This window comes from Herpailurus yagouaroundi, unplaced genomic scaffold (genome assembly GCF_014898765.1).
Source record: "Herpailurus yagouaroundi ecotype Mexico unplaced genomic scaffold, PumYag 67503, whole genome shotgun sequence".
NCBI classification, from domain to species: Eukaryota; Metazoa; Chordata; class Mammalia; order Carnivora; family Felidae; genus Herpailurus; species Herpailurus yagouaroundi.
Window position 1 is genome coordinate 2368238 of NW_024420310.1, and position 15768 is coordinate 2384005.

The 15768-nt window shown below is 39.6% G+C and overlaps 1 pseudogene; it reads left to right on the forward strand.

The window, feature by feature from the left end:
• The first annotated feature begins 5046 nt into the window (after positions 1 to 5046).
• LOC121025126 (60S ribosomal protein L31-like) lies at positions 5047 to 15310 on the forward strand (annotated as a pseudogene).
• Positions 15311 to 15768: the final 458 nt, after the last annotated feature.

A 15768-nucleotide genomic window follows, 5' to 3' on the forward strand; every position in this document is an offset into this window, starting at 1 on the left:
CACATATATATATATATAACTTCTTTACATTATATATATATACATGTATATATATTTATATATTCTATCCATAGAGTCATACTAGCTACTATTTGTTGAGTATTTGCTGTGTAGTAGGTACCTTCCAGAGTGATGTATATGTTATTTCATCTTTACAGCCCATTTGGGAGGTAGGCACTATTACTCGTTTTACACATAAGTGAACTAAGTTTAAAAGAAGTTAAAGTCACTTGCCCAAGGTATCAGTAAATGGTGAATGTTAGACTTGAGCCAGGACTCTTGATTACAAAGCCCATGCCTTCAGTTATTGCCAATGGTTATTGGCCATTTACTCTCTAAAGGTTAGATTAGACATGACTCCCAAATACCTACCTACAATGGGATGATTTTGTGCCTTTAAAGAAAGTTCTTATGTTTGTTACTTTTTAAAAGATTACAGTTGAATTGAATATAGGCCTCAAAGGTAAAATTATCCTGTCTTTCCCTCATATTAGATTGGATTTAGACAAGTGGGCTTTATATATCAAAAAAGTCCTGCTTCCTGAAGGAAGAGAAAGTGTTTGACTACTTTTTGTGCTAGAGATCAGGTCAAATTTGACCATGAATGTTTAGGCTTACAGTACACTTTTAGGGATAGAATTTCATATTTACCTCATACCATAATAGTTTTGATTAAAAGGTGTAGCAATTATAACTATTTATGAGAAACATGCTTGTTTAAAAATGCTTCAGTTGAATATAGAAGTACTACAAAAGGCAAACTTCACCATTCGTGTTTATTCAGGTTGCCTGTATCGTGTGGTATTCCATGAATTCAAGATGTTTCCAATGCTATGGCTAATTTAAATTAAATTATAGTACAACCCAAAGTACATGTCTACTCATTTATTTCAAACCTTTTACTTCAAACTATCACTCATATTTTTCAAACCATTACTGACTACGTAATGTGTATCAGGTACTGTGCTAGGTGCTGGACAGTCTCATGATGAACAAGACATATACAATCTCTGTCTTTATGCAGCTTAGTTAAGGTGACAGACAATAAAGGACTAAAGAAATAAAGAAGAAAATATCAGGTGATGATAAATATTATGTTGAAAATAGGATAGGGTAATCTGATTGGGAATGATTGAGCTATAATGTGAGGAGCTGGTAAGGGAAGGTTCTTCTGAAGGCACAGAAACCTGAAATAACAAGAAGGAACCAGCCTGAGAAGGTGTAAGAGAACTATTCCAGACCAAGGGAATGGCTAGTGCAAAGGTCCTGAGGCAGAAATAAACTTAGTGCTGTAAGGTGTTGGAAAGATGATTGGTTAAGTGTTATTTTTTGGATAGAATATGATGCAATGACCTAATGGCCCTGCCACTGTTAACTGGAGAAAAGCCTTATAGAGATTCAAATCACTGTCAGAAAAACTTTGCAAATGTTACCAGTGGCAATTCCAGAGGTGGTGGGATTAGGAATTACTTTTATTTTTGCTTCTCTATATTTTCTGTTTTCTTGTTTAATAATAAACATAATTCTTTTGCCAAACAAGACAAACCTAAGGATGGCCTCCATCCTTAGGATGGATCTGCAGCAGTCCCCAGAGCCTCAGTTGGCTCGTGACCAAGCCCCAGAGAGACTCTGACTTGTCAGAGTAGGTAGGGTATGAGAGCAAACCTGGGTCACCCAAATGCTGTCTATTCCCTGCCACTCACGAGGCCGTGTGTGGGCAGGCTACTCTCTATCTTGGGAGTCTCACATTTTCTCATCTCTAAAATGAAGAGCCTGGACTAGAACATCTTTACGATCATTTCTAGCTCAAAATTTCTATTTCTATTCTAAACCCCTTACTATGAAAATTCTTGTGGCTATATTTTGCCCTAAGAGGAGCATAGCACTGACTGATAAGCAAAATTTGGGCCAGTGAAGCATCCAGGCACAGACCAGGGAGAGAAAAATAGTTGATATGCTAATTTTTACTTTCCCTTTCCTTAGCCCTTTATACAGAAATGCTAATATTGCTAACATTCTTAGGGAACAGGAGCTGGCCAGTAGGCCTTGGATTCTGGCTTATACATTTGGAGAGAGGTTCCTCATAAGCCAAGGCTGAAAGAGCCTTTCCAGAACATCTCTATTGTCTCCTAAAACAATATCAGGTCCTTTTCTGCTTTGATGGAAAGAAAGTTTAGACCAGGAAGTGCAGGGAACATAAAGAAGTGGAGGAATGCCACCGAGATGCAATGGAAAGACTTGCCGGTGTCATCACACTTGCACTGAGGACTGATAGTTTGTGCCGTCTGTTGTTTGGGAATGGATAGAAGCTGCAGAGGAAATGGCTTCATTGTGTAAAGACACAGAGCCATGCAATATAGTAGGAACATTGCCATTGAGTCGCACAGTTCATACCAATATATGATTTGGCTGTTTTCTTTGTTGTATTAATACTGGTAATGTCATAAGGAGAGCTTTATTCCAGTAGAGCTTATTAATTGACTGAAGCGGGATGAGGAACTGAAAACCTCTAAAAAACAGAATCTAAAATGAGCTGGTACCATTCCATGCTGTGAAGTATTGAGTTATTGATAATAGCAGTCAGCACTGCTCCAGGTACAAAAGATATTAAGAACATTAACAAATGGAAGAAATTAATTCACCAGTTCTCTGTACCTTGATTTTCTCATCTGTAAAATGGGAATTGATTTTGTAAATTATGAAGCCTTTAAAAATATGAATAGCAATCCCTATGAAAATAACACCAGTATTCTTCCCAGAGCTAGAACAAATAATCCTAAAATTTGTATGGAACCAGAAAAGACCCCAAATAGCCAAAGCAATCTTGAAAAAGAAAACCAACGCAGGAGGCATCACAATCCCAGACTTCAAGCTGTACTACAAAGCTGTCCTCATCAAGACAGTATGGTACTGGCATAAGAACAGACACTCAGATCAGTGGAACAGAATAGAGAACCCAGAAGTGGACCCACAAACGTATGGCCAACTAATCTTTGACAAAGCGGGAAAGAATATCAAATGGAATAAAGACAGTCTCTTCAGCAAGCGGTGCTGGGAAAAGTGGACAGAAACACGCAAAAAAAATGAACCTGGACTACTTTCTTACCCCATACACAAAAATAAACTCAAAATGAATGAAAGACCTCAATGTAAGACAGGAAGCCATCAAAATCCTCGAGGAGAAAGCAGGCAAAAACCTCTTAGACCTCAGCTGCTGCAACTCCTTACTCAACACGTCTCTGGAGGGAAGGGAAACAAAAGCAAAAATGAACTATTGGGACCTCATCAAAATAAAAATCTTCTGCACGCCAAAGGGAACAATCGACAAAACTAAAAGGCAACCAACAGAATGGGAGAACGTATTTGCAAATGACATATCCGATAAAGGGTTAGTATCCAAAATCTCTAAAGAACTTATCAAACTCAACACCCAAAAAACACAGAATCCAGCGAAGAACTGGGCAAAAGACATGAATAGACACTTCTCCAAAGAAGACATCCAGATGGCCAACTGACACATGAAAAGATGCTCAACATCAGTCATCATCAGGGAAACACAAATCAAAACCACAATGAGATTCCACCTCACACCTGTCAGAATGGCTAACATGAACAACTCAGGCAACAACAGATGTTGGCAAGGATGCAGGGAAAGAGGATCTCTTTTGCATTGTTGGTGGGAATGCAAGCTGGGGCAGCCACTCTGGAAAACAGGATGGAGGTTCCTCAAAAAACTAAAAATAGAACTACTCTATGACCCAGCAACTGCACTACTAGGCATTTATCTAAGGGATACATGTGTACTGTTTCGAAGGGACACATGCACCCCCATGTTTATAGCAGCACTATCAACAATAGCCAAAGTATGGAAAGAGCCCAAATGTCCATTGACAAATGAATGGATAAAGAAGATGTGGTATATATATATACAATAGAGTATTATGTGGCAATCAAAAAGAATGAAATCTTGCCATTTGCAACTATGTGGATGGAATTAGAGGGTATTATGCTAAGTGAAATTAGTCAGAGAAAGACAAATATCATATGACTTCACTCATATGAGGACTTTAAGAGACAAAACAGCTGAACATAAGGGAAGGGAAGCAAAAATAATATAAAAACAGGGAGGGGGACAACACATAAGAGACTCTTAAATATAGAGAACAAACAGAGGGTTGCTGGAGAGGTTGTGGAGGGGGGATGGGCTAAATGGGTAAGGGGCATTAAGGAATCTACTCCTGAAATCACTGTTGTACTATATGCTAACTTGGAGGTAAATTAAAAAATAAATTAATTAAAAAGATATATAATTTATTGAACATTACTAATTATGACATGGAAACTTAGTGGAATGAAAGAGTTAAGGCAGTTCCTGAAATAATTAATCCCATCTGGGAGTTCATTTATTCAGCATGAGAGCCTCACTGATTTTTTAAAAAATATTTTTTAACATTTATTCATTTTTGAGAGACAGAGACAGAACATGAGTGGGGCAGGGGCAGAGAGAGAGGGAGACACAGAATCCGAAGCAGGCTCCAGGCTCTGAGCTGTCAGCACAGAGCCTGACACAGGGCTAGAACTCACAGACTGAGATCATAATCTGAGCTGAAGTTGGATGCTTAACTGACAGAGCCACGCAGGTGCCCCCTCACTAATTATTTGACTAATGTCAACCATGTTATACCTACTCACATATATGCAGGTTTATATTGAAAACAATCATAAGAACATGGTGTATCAATTCATAGGAAGCTCAAAGCTCTCAGATGAATTTTGGCTGCCATGGATTGAATTTCTCTTGAAATTCACCCTCACTGACTAGGGTTTGGGGAATTGTTGGTGCTAATCAGTTTAGGGGGAGACAAAGGAAGGATTTCTCTAATTTATTGTATTAAAATAAACTTTCAATTGGAAGTAAGTGTTCATGTAAATTGGTATCATGTACAAGCCTAGGCATTAGCATTCCATTAACTGTTAGTTGTAGTTTTGTTGTCTTACGGTGGAATTGTTCAATTCAGGAAGGGGATAAAGAGTTAAAATGTACGAATGGCAAAACAAGCCCTCTTCATGTGTGAGTGTTGCTTGGATGGAGGCAGAAGATACTAGCAGCAGTTTGTCCTTGCCCTGTATGAATTAATGATTGAGATGTGAGTCACAAGGGAAGTAAGACTGTCCCCAAACAAGGTAACTGAGGGGACTCCCAGGGAGGGGAATGTGGAAGGCATTATGAGATAGGATATTCTTAATCTTTTCATAAAATCCATCAGAACAATTGGACAGTCCATTAAAACTTGGCATGTTACCAGCCACATCTAGACATCCAGAGAGTATACTGCCATCAGTCACAAAGGACATTCTGTCCTAGACACCCTAAGCCGACACCATGTAGCAATGGTAGTGTGTCAGTGGGATCATGGCACAAGTTCTGTCTTATGGCAGTCATGAGGGTTTCTGTGCACCGTATCCTAGATGTTACCAGAACTGTAACAAGAGACACACAGAGTTCATTTTATCAGGTCTCTTCATTGTATGGCAGGAGATACTGGCAAGCTGTCTTACCCAAAGATGCACAACAAACCTCCTGTTTCTTAGTCTGATGATCTTCCTACTATAAGAAATAACTTATTTTGATTCTTGCTTGTGTTCCTTAAACATACCTCATAAGGCATTTAAACTGTATGTTTAATATATACAAGGAAAATCAATACAGAAGGAAAATCATTGCCATCACAGTGGCCATATAATAGCACTTTTCTTAGGCTGCTGTGGTGGTCATATCCAAAAGAATAGTAGCTTTATTAAGGAGACCAATTATCTTGACTCATTGTGTGCCAACACCCTTCTACCAAACACATTCTTTCCTGTTTATGTCACACCACCTGAGAGGTCTTGAAATATAAGTCCAGCAAAAGAGAAATGTCAAGTTCTATTGCCAGTTGCTTCTAATCTGGATCATATCAAAGGTTGCATAATATTGCCCACATGTTCAGCATACTCCCAGAGGAAAGAATAATAAGTGCTGTCTGAAGGACATTTTGTTTCTTGAACATATTCCTTTTATGCCAATATCTGTGGTGGGCTGGTGGGCTCCAGGGCTAAATGCATAGACCCACAATGATTTCTTATTGGCAGACAAGTTGCTATTACTTTCCTTGCATGCTCTTTTCCATTCCCAAATGGTCTCCCTTTTGGGCCTCCCATGATTACCCCCATCCCTTTCTCTCCCCCCTCCCTGCACCCCCCCCCCCCCAGCCTTGAAAGCTATCTGTTGTATTACACAAGTCTGCAGTGTTACAGCAGTTTGGACCCAGCTCCCAGACAGATACTTTGATTCAGGAAATACTTGTCAGAACGCAGACTCAGCTTATCTCCATTTGGGATGAATGAATTACAGGAGCAAGTCTTCTGTTCTTTTGCCAAGTTCACAGTCCGTAAGCACAGAATGCTTTCAAGCATGTGTTGACTGGAGATGTATGTTAGTTACATGTTGTGATTCATGGAGGCATCCTTCCTTCCTTGTAACACCTCATTTGTCAAACTTTGGTAGGAAATGAGCTATTTCACATATGTGAGTTATTCAGGTAGGATGTTACTCTTTAAGTACTAAAGCTTGACTTATTTTAGTTTCTCTCCTTTTTAAATATATATATATATATATAATTTTTTTAATGTTTATTTATTTTTGACAGAGAGAGAGAGACAAAGCATGAGCAGGGGAGGGGCAGAGAGAGAGAGGGAGACATAGCATCTGAAGTAGGCTCCAGGCTCTGAGCTGTCAGCACAGAGCCTGACACAGGGCTAGAACTCACAGACCGTGAGATCACGACCTGAGCCGAAGTCAGATGCTCAACTGATTGAGCCACCGAGGTGCCCCTATTTATATATTTTTGAGAGAGAGAGAGAGAGAGAGAGAGAGAGAGAGAGAGAGAGAGAGAACAAGCTGGGGAGGGTCAGAGAGAGAGGGAGAGAGAGAATCCCAAGCAGGCTCCACATTGTCAGTGCAGAGCCTGATGCAGGGCTTGAATCCACGAACCATGTGATCGTGACTTGAGCCCAAATCAAGAGTCAGATGCTTAACCGACTGAGCCATTCAGGCACCCCTATTTTAGTCTCTTTTATGGACAGGTTGCTTAAATGAATTGTATACTCCTCTGACTTATACACTGAATAGAATAGACCATACTGATCCTGTTGTTAAAGCTTAAGGGTGAATATGAGCATCAGTGATTTTATTGTGTCCTGAGACAGTGCTTTCCAAAGGAACTATTAAGGGGTGTGAGACAACTCCCTATACTCAGTGGCCCCAGCTTGTCATACTAGAGTATGTAAATTCTGGTTCCTGCTTTGGGAAATTATCCATGTTGCTTTCATTCCTCGGAGCTACCAGTTGCAAGAATCTCTTCTTTCCTCGTTGGCTACATGGTCCCCCAGCATTTCCCCCTCCCCCTCCCAACTACACCGTGTCCATCTTCCAGTTTCCTGCAGCTGATATTCTGTTCACTGGGAAACAACAACCAAGCATGTTAGAATTGTGTATGCAGGAAGAGGGAATGAACAGATTCTGTAAGGTTGCAGAGAGCACTAATAAGAAGGAAGCGTGGGAACAGAAACATCTGAAATTTGACACATCCCATTTGAATGCTCAAGGTTTCTTTTTGTCTCCTTCCCAATTCTAGGCTGTGTTGTACAGAAGTGTTGTTTACATTGTTTATTATGGCAGGGCCCTAGGATTCTGCTGAGGTGCCAGAGGCACGAGAGGTGTGTGTGTATGTGTAGGGGGACGGTTGCAGTGTTAGGGTTGTGGCTTATTGCAGAGGGAAGCCATTGATCACACTCTGTGTCCATTCTAACCAGAGCAGTATCCCTTTACATATTTTGCACATTGAAGGTAAGATTCATCAACAGACATACAGATGATAAAAAAACAAAACAAAAGGAACAATTACAAAAATAAAACAATTTATGTTCCTTGAAAAAGGGGGGGGGGGGAACCTGGGTGGCTCAGTTGGTTAAGCATCTGACTCTTGGTTTGGGTTCATGATCTCGTGGTTTTGTGAGTTTAAGCCCCACATGGGGCCCTGTGCTGACAGTGAGGAGCCTGCTTGGGATCCTCTCTTTCTCTCTCTCTCTCTCTCTCCCTCCCTCCCTCCCTCCCTCTCTCTGCACATCCCCCACTCACATGATCTCTCTCAAAAATAAACATAAAGAAAAAAGATAAATTGGTATGACTAATGTGGTAGTATAATTAGGTAAATAAATGCTCAGTTACACTCTCCTAGAGCATGCTTTATAACCTGCTGTTATTATGGGTTGGAAAGGCATTTAACATTTTCTAGGTATTAGGATGTCATCTAGTCCAAAGAGTTTAACTCAGTTTTGAGGATAAATAACACAACATTTAAAAATTGCAAGTACCAGGACACCTGGGTGGCTCAGTCGGTTAAGCGTCCACCTCTTGGTTTTGGCTCAGGTCATGATCTCACGGCTTTGTGAGTTTGAGCCCCACATTGGGCTCTGTGGTGACAGTGTGGAGCCTGCTTAGGGTCTTCTCTCTCTCTCTCTCTCTCTCTCTCTCTCTCTCTTCCCATCCCCTACTCATGCTGTCTCTGAATCTTTAAAAAAAATTAACTTAAAAATAAATTGCAAGTACCATTTTACCTAAACTGTACATTTCTTTTTCCTATCTGAGTTGAACAGTGGAGCATGCATAAGTCCAATAGAAACAGTGAAGTCCAATAGAAATGTAATGTTAACTAAGGTATGGAATTTAAGATTTTCTAATGGCCATGTCAGAAAGTAAAAATAAATAGGCAAAAATAATTCTAATAATTTTAATATTTTATTTCACGCAGTATATCCAAAATATCTTAATTTTAACATATAATCAATGTAAAAAATCATACTGCTTTAGTTTTTAACTTCAAATTACTTAAAATGATGTAAAATTAAAGATGCAATTCCTCATTCACACTAGCCACGTTCTGCCACATGTGTCTAGTGACTGCTATATTAAATAGTATGATTTTAGAACATTTTGATACATTTAAAATGTTCAACAAAGATTGGCTGGCCCTTTCATAGGAAGAGCTTAAAGCAAAATCTCATTAATTTGGGCTCCACTAGTTTGGAAATATGATAATTTTATCAGAGTTCAGCTGAAGTTTACAGTCTGATTGCTCTGTGGAGAAAGGTTTGACTTGGCACATTCACCATATAAATCAGATCACAGAAGGCATGCTTAATCCACTTAAGAGTATTAAGCATTTTTGGGGACTTTAGCACATTTATGAATGCAAAAATATTCTGTTATGCATAGCAGAGTGTCCTATATTCATTAAAAGGCATAACAGGGTAACGTTTCCTTTGTGATACTTTGTAAGCAGTTAGTTATTATTACACTGTTTTTGAAGGATTTGTATAAGTCAGATTTCCTTTAAAGTTGTCCAAAAGTGTGATTTGTTAATATTTAAGTTAATTGTTACTTAAATAAAACTTCACAAATATAGTCTATGTCAGCTTAAACGTAACAGTAACATGGTGCTTTGTTTTGGGGTGATACTGTCTCCCAGGGCAGTGAAGTTAAAATGAGACAAGGTGCTTCATAACTTATAAAATATCTCATGCATGTTATTCACTCAATCAGTAAGGAGTTCTTTACTGGCTTTTATAAGCCAAACTTTGTGGTAGATAGTAGGGATATAGCTGGGAACCAGATGGACACACATGACCCCAGCCCTCAGGAGCTTACAAGCTGGTGGGGAGATACAGGAAAATAAATAGGGAATTAACGTAGAGGGTGGTAAGCAATATGATAGGGGAAACTCCAGTTGCTAAGAAAACATATAGGAGAGCCATATAACTCAGACTAGTTGGATAGGATAGTCAGGGAAGCCTTCCTGGAAGAAATGACATCTAGGCTGAAACCTGCAAGTTGATTTCGAGTTAGCGAGGTGAAGGAGTGCACTGAATGCCTCAGAAAGAGGAAGCAGCATGCACAAAACCTAAGAGGTGAGAAGGAGAACATGAAGTTGTCTTGGAACGGAAAGTAGTTCTGTGCTACTGCAGTAGGGAGTCCAGATGAAAGAAGGAACCATGGTGAAGGTGGGAAGGCCAGTAGGAACCGGATCATAAAGGACCTAAGGAAGTTCGACTTTGTTTGTTCATCTGTTTGTTGGTTTGTTGGTTTATGGATTTATTTATCGGTTTATTATTTTAAAGTTTTTATTTAAATTCTATTTAGTTAAATACAGTGTCATATTAGTTTCATGTGTACAATATAGTGTTTCAACACTTCCATATGACATCTGGTACTCATCACGAGTGCGTTCCTTAATCCCCATCACCTATTTCTCCTTTATCCCCTCTACCTCCCTCTGGTAACCATCAGTTTGTTCTCTACACTTAAGAGCTTGCTTCTTGGTTTCTCTGTCTTCTTTCCCCTTTGTTTATGTTTGTTTTGTTTGTTAAATTCCACATAGGAGTGAAATCATGGTATTTGTCTTTTTCTGACTGACTTATTTCACTTAGCATAATATTCTCTAGTTGCATCACGTCATTGCAAACGACAAGATTTCATTCTTTTTGATGGCTGAATAATGTCCACTGTGTGTGTGTGTGTGTGTATAATGTATGTATTGTATATATATATTGTATGTATGTATATACATATATGTATGTATGCATGTGTGTGTATACACACACACACACACACACACACACACACACACACACACACCACTTCTGTGATGGATACTTGTGCTGCTTCCATATTTTGGCTTTTGTAAATAATGCTGCTAAAAACATATAGGCCTATGTATTCCTTTGAGTTAATGTTTTTGTATTCTTTGGGTAAATACCCAGTAGTGTGATTACTGGATCATAAGGTAGTTCTATATTGAACGCTTTGAGGAACCTGCATACTGTTTTCCAGAGTGGCTGCACCAGTTTGCATTCCCATCAACAGTGCACAAGGGTTCCTTTTTTTCCACATCCTCATCAGTACTTGTTGTTTCTTACATTTTTGATGTTAGCCATTCTTACAGGTGTGACGTGATATCTCATTGTAGGGTTGATTTGCATTTCCCTGATGATGAGTGATGTTGAGCATGTTTTCAAGTGTCTGTTGGCCATCTGAATGTCTTCTTTGGAGAAATGTCTTTTCATGCCTTCTGCCCATTTTTAATTGGATTATTTGATTTTTGGGGTGTTAAGTTTATAACTTCTTTATATATTTTGAATAAAAGTGAAAACATAATGGTCCAAAACCTCTAGGATGCAGCTAAAGTGGTTCTAAGAGGGAAATTTATAGCAATACAGGCCTATCTCAAAACGCAAGAAAAATCTCAAATAACCTAATCTTGCACCTAAAGGAGCTAGGGAAAGAACAATTAAGAAAACCTAAAACAAGCAGAAGGAAGGAGATAATAAAGATTAGAGCAGAAATAAATGATATAGAAACTAAAAAAGCCATAGAACAGACCTGTGAAACCAGGAACTGGTTCTTTGAAAAAAATCAATAAAATTGGTAAACCTTTAGCTAGACTTATCAAGAAAAAAAGAGAGAGGACTCAGATAAATAAAATTACAAATGAGAGAGGAGATGTAACAACAAACACCACAGAAATACAATCAGAAGAGAATATTATGAAAAACTATATGCCAACAAATTGTGCAACCTGGAAGAAATGGATAAATTCCTAGAAACATATAAACTACCAAACCTGAAAAAGGAAGAAATAGAAAATTTGAACAGACCAGTAACCAGCAAAGAAATTGAGTCAGTAATCAAAACCTCCCAATAGCTTCTCCCACAATACTTCGTGCTTTTCCTTTCCAACTGGGGCCTTGCAGAATTGCTCCTGCAAAGAAGGATAGCGAGGAGGGCTATTCTGCCATCGACAAGGTAATGACCAGGGAATATACAATCAACATTCACAACTGCATCCGTGGAATGGGTTTCAAGAAGCACGTCCCTTGGGCACTCAAAGAACTGGAAATTTCCCATTAAGGAGATGGGAACTACAGATGTACACATTGATACCAGACTCAACAAAGCTGTCTGGGCCAAAGGAATAAAGAATGTTTCATACTGTATTCATGTGAAGTTGTCCAGAAAATGTATCAATAATGAAGATGCACCAAACAAGCTCTATACGTTGGTTACCTATGTACTTGTCACAACTTTAAAAAAATCTACAGATAGTTAAAGTGGATGAAAAGTACCCACTGATTTTCTTTTCTTTTTTAATTTTTTTTTTCAACGTTTTTATTTATTTTTGGGACAGAGAGAGACAGAGCATGAACGGGGGAGGGGCAGAGAGAGAGGGAGACACAGAATCGGAAACAGGCTCCAGGCTCCGAGCCATCAGCCCAGAGCCTGATGCGGGGCTCGAACTCACGGACCACAAGATCGTGACCTGGCTGAAGTCGGATGCTTAACCGACTGCGCCACCCAGGCGCCCCGATAGTGTTTTTCTTATCATTCCCATGCATATCGATTTGTACCCACAAGTTTATGTAGGAACCAAGGATCATTATGGCAGAATGAGTAGAATTTCCACCTCCCACTACACTGCAGTTCAAAAATACAGTAGTAAAGCCAATCTGATGGGTGGGATGGCCCCTAATGAGGCCAGATGGTGAAAGACAAAAAGGATTCCTGAGAGAGAGAAAAAAAAAAGTCTGGAATAGTGACTCAAATGCAACACCAGAAGTCAAGCTAGTTCTGGTTAGAGGGGGTTGATGTTTCTACCAGCTTTTGCTGGCTTAACTCTATTGCTGGTTGGACCTTGGGAAAACAACTGGTGTGGGCGGGTGAGCTTGTGCACACGTGTCCTCGTGTGTATGTGTGTGTGTCCGTGTCTGAGAGAGATTATCACAAGTTGTAACTCTTAAGGCCCTTACCAATTAAGATGTAGCACATCCTGAGATGATCATAAGGCCAGGAGGTGGAGTATGTTCTCTTTTCTTCCAAGTTTGAATGGGGCAGAGACAACAGCAGCACCAGCAGCGGGAATGAGAGCTTAGCTTGCATGGAGATCCTAGACCTTCAGTGTAGAATAGCAGCAGCAACTAGAACACCTCTTTTCACAGTTTGTTCAATCTTCAGCAACAAATAAGATCATTAGGGATTAAGCCTTTGGACCAAGAACCCTGGGAACTTTGGGAACCATAAGAGGCCAAGTCCCAGAGAGAAGGGTCCCGGAGACAAAGATCAGACTGCTTGAGCATTTGTATGGGTAAGGGTTCCGGGTCATTGTAATCTAAGGACAAAATAGGAAAGAAAACACAAAGTGCACTTATCTAGGGACCACAGACATAGATGTGGTCTGGCATCTATGACTGTTCTGGATATCTTACTTCTCTGGAAGGTAGAAGCCTTTCCTCAGAGACCCTTTCACTTGCATTCTCCCACCTGGCACACCATGTGCAGTGGTCAGGCTACACCCTAAAAAAGTGTACTATACTTGCTTTTGCTACAGGAAAGGGTAATATAAATGATCAAAAGGATGTATGCTTGCAGGAGGGCTGACTTATGAAAACAGATTCAAATATGTTCAGATTCTTTGCAGGGAAGGATGAAGACTGAGAAGGGATAGGTTCAAAATCTATAAAACTGAAAATATGGCTTGAGTGACCTTAGACTGGTTAACAAAATCACAGAATACCAGAGCTACAGGAAAACATTACTGTTTCCATCCTCACCCCACCCTAAAACTTTAAAGTGGTAATTTTACTACGTTTCCTTTATGTTCAGGAAGTAGTAAGTAGCATACCCAGCACAGAATGACAATGGTGAGTTGCATTTTTTTTTAATTCCATTTGATGACATAACTCTGTTCCAAAAGAGATTCCCTTAATGTGTGGGTTCTTTCCAGACTTGGTAAGAAAGAGTGTGGTGACTACTCACTATCCTTGACCAATGCCCTAGGTCACGTTCTGAATGGAATTTCTCAAGTTCTTAGGAATCTGTATAATTTTGGATGTGTGTGTCTTGTATATGATAATTTTTAAATGTACCTGGGATTATACTGAAAGAACTACTGATGGGGAAAAAAGATAAAGGAACAAAAGATTTAATAAAGTAAATTTTGCCTATATGGAACTACCTTACAAAGAATCAAAAACAGACCCTCTCCCAGAGATTTTTTATAAGGGAAAAAAAAGCTGAGATTTTTTTTTTTTTTGACACACCAGTGAAGAGATTTCCTAAGGAATTCTCTGAGGTATAAAAATCAGGAAACTTTAAGCAGTAGAAAAAAAAGAGGCTCATGATGGTTATGCTAATGTGGCAGTAAAAATTTGCCTTGAGTCTACAGGTCTTTGTATGGGACTCAAAATAAGTCTCATTTTCATGGATCAAGAAAAGAGCCTTCATGTATAGATCTAGCACAGGTCTAGCTAACAGGGGTCACTCTAGTTCAGGATCTTTAATCAGCAAGGGGTGTGTATGTGTGCGTGTGTACGTGTGGTTATGACCAATTGTGGTGAAAGTCAGAATTCAGTTTTGATTATGTCTTAGCAAGTACTGCCATAAAGAATTTTCCTCCTCTTTTCCCAAGTGTCCATTTGGTGAGATAAACCTATCTCTTTCCCATAAAATACAAACAGGCTCATTATGGCAAGATTCTTTCCACCACAAAGTGCTTTCTAATGCACAAGGCTCCTTTGATGCTCTTTCAATTTGAGTCAAGATAGTTTTCAGTGCATAGCATCTCAGTGAAGTAGTCTCTTTGAGGCTGACCTGTGTCCAAAATATGCAGGGTCAATCCCTGGGTCCCCTGAGCTATCTAAAGCCATGAGGATCTGCCCAGCCAAGTTCACCCCACCCAAAAGTAAACGATAATTTTTTTTTTACTTGTATTTCTCAATAATTTCACCATACCCTTGAAACAATTTGCATTCCTTTCTGCATGGCAGCAGGAATAGAGTGTATCCTATCTAAGGAAAGAAACCACCAGGACAAGGTCCCTTGCAGGCAGGATAGGAACTCTGAGTAAGTCTAATGGAAGAGAAGCATGAAGTAAGGTAGGAAGTCTTGACACAGAAGGATAAATTCTAGTAGATTAGATAATAGGTTTTCAAGGATTTTCCCTTCTATTCCCATTAAAAGGATTATGGACCCACACCCATAGTGTCATGTGACTTGCAATGTCTCATATGGGAGGGCTAAGAGGTACACCTTCTCAGTCCATTGATGTAAATGGCCAATGGGATGTGAGTGGACATGACATCTGTCACATCTGAGCAGAAGTCTTAAGCTAAATTGCATCGTATGACCGTGATTCTTACTTTTTTCCCTAGGCCATGAATGTAACATATCCCAAACAGAATGAACATGCTCCTTTAGCCTAGGTCCTAGAATGAGAAAATGCATGAAGCCACCTCACAGCCAAGAGCAGACCCAGACCCACCAGCATGTAACATGAACAAGAAAGAAATCACTGCTGTAAGTCACCAAGAGTTTGTGGTTGTTTATTACTGCAACAGAGTTGACTAATACGCAAGGGATGCCAAGGCTGTGTCCAGAGACAAGGTGGGAGGGTAGAGGAGAGGACACAGGAGACAAGTAGGCTGCAATAGTTTTTTTCTCAATTCCCAGGTCCACTTGGGAAAATTCTGTGTCCTTGTATCATAGAATGGCATGACATCTTTTGCTGTTGCCCCCAGGACTGGAGCTTTACCATCTCTGGGGGATCTAGTATTAATTCCTTGGGGTCATTCCCTGTTCCTTGGGTCCCCTGGATGAGGAAATTCATGCCAGTAGAG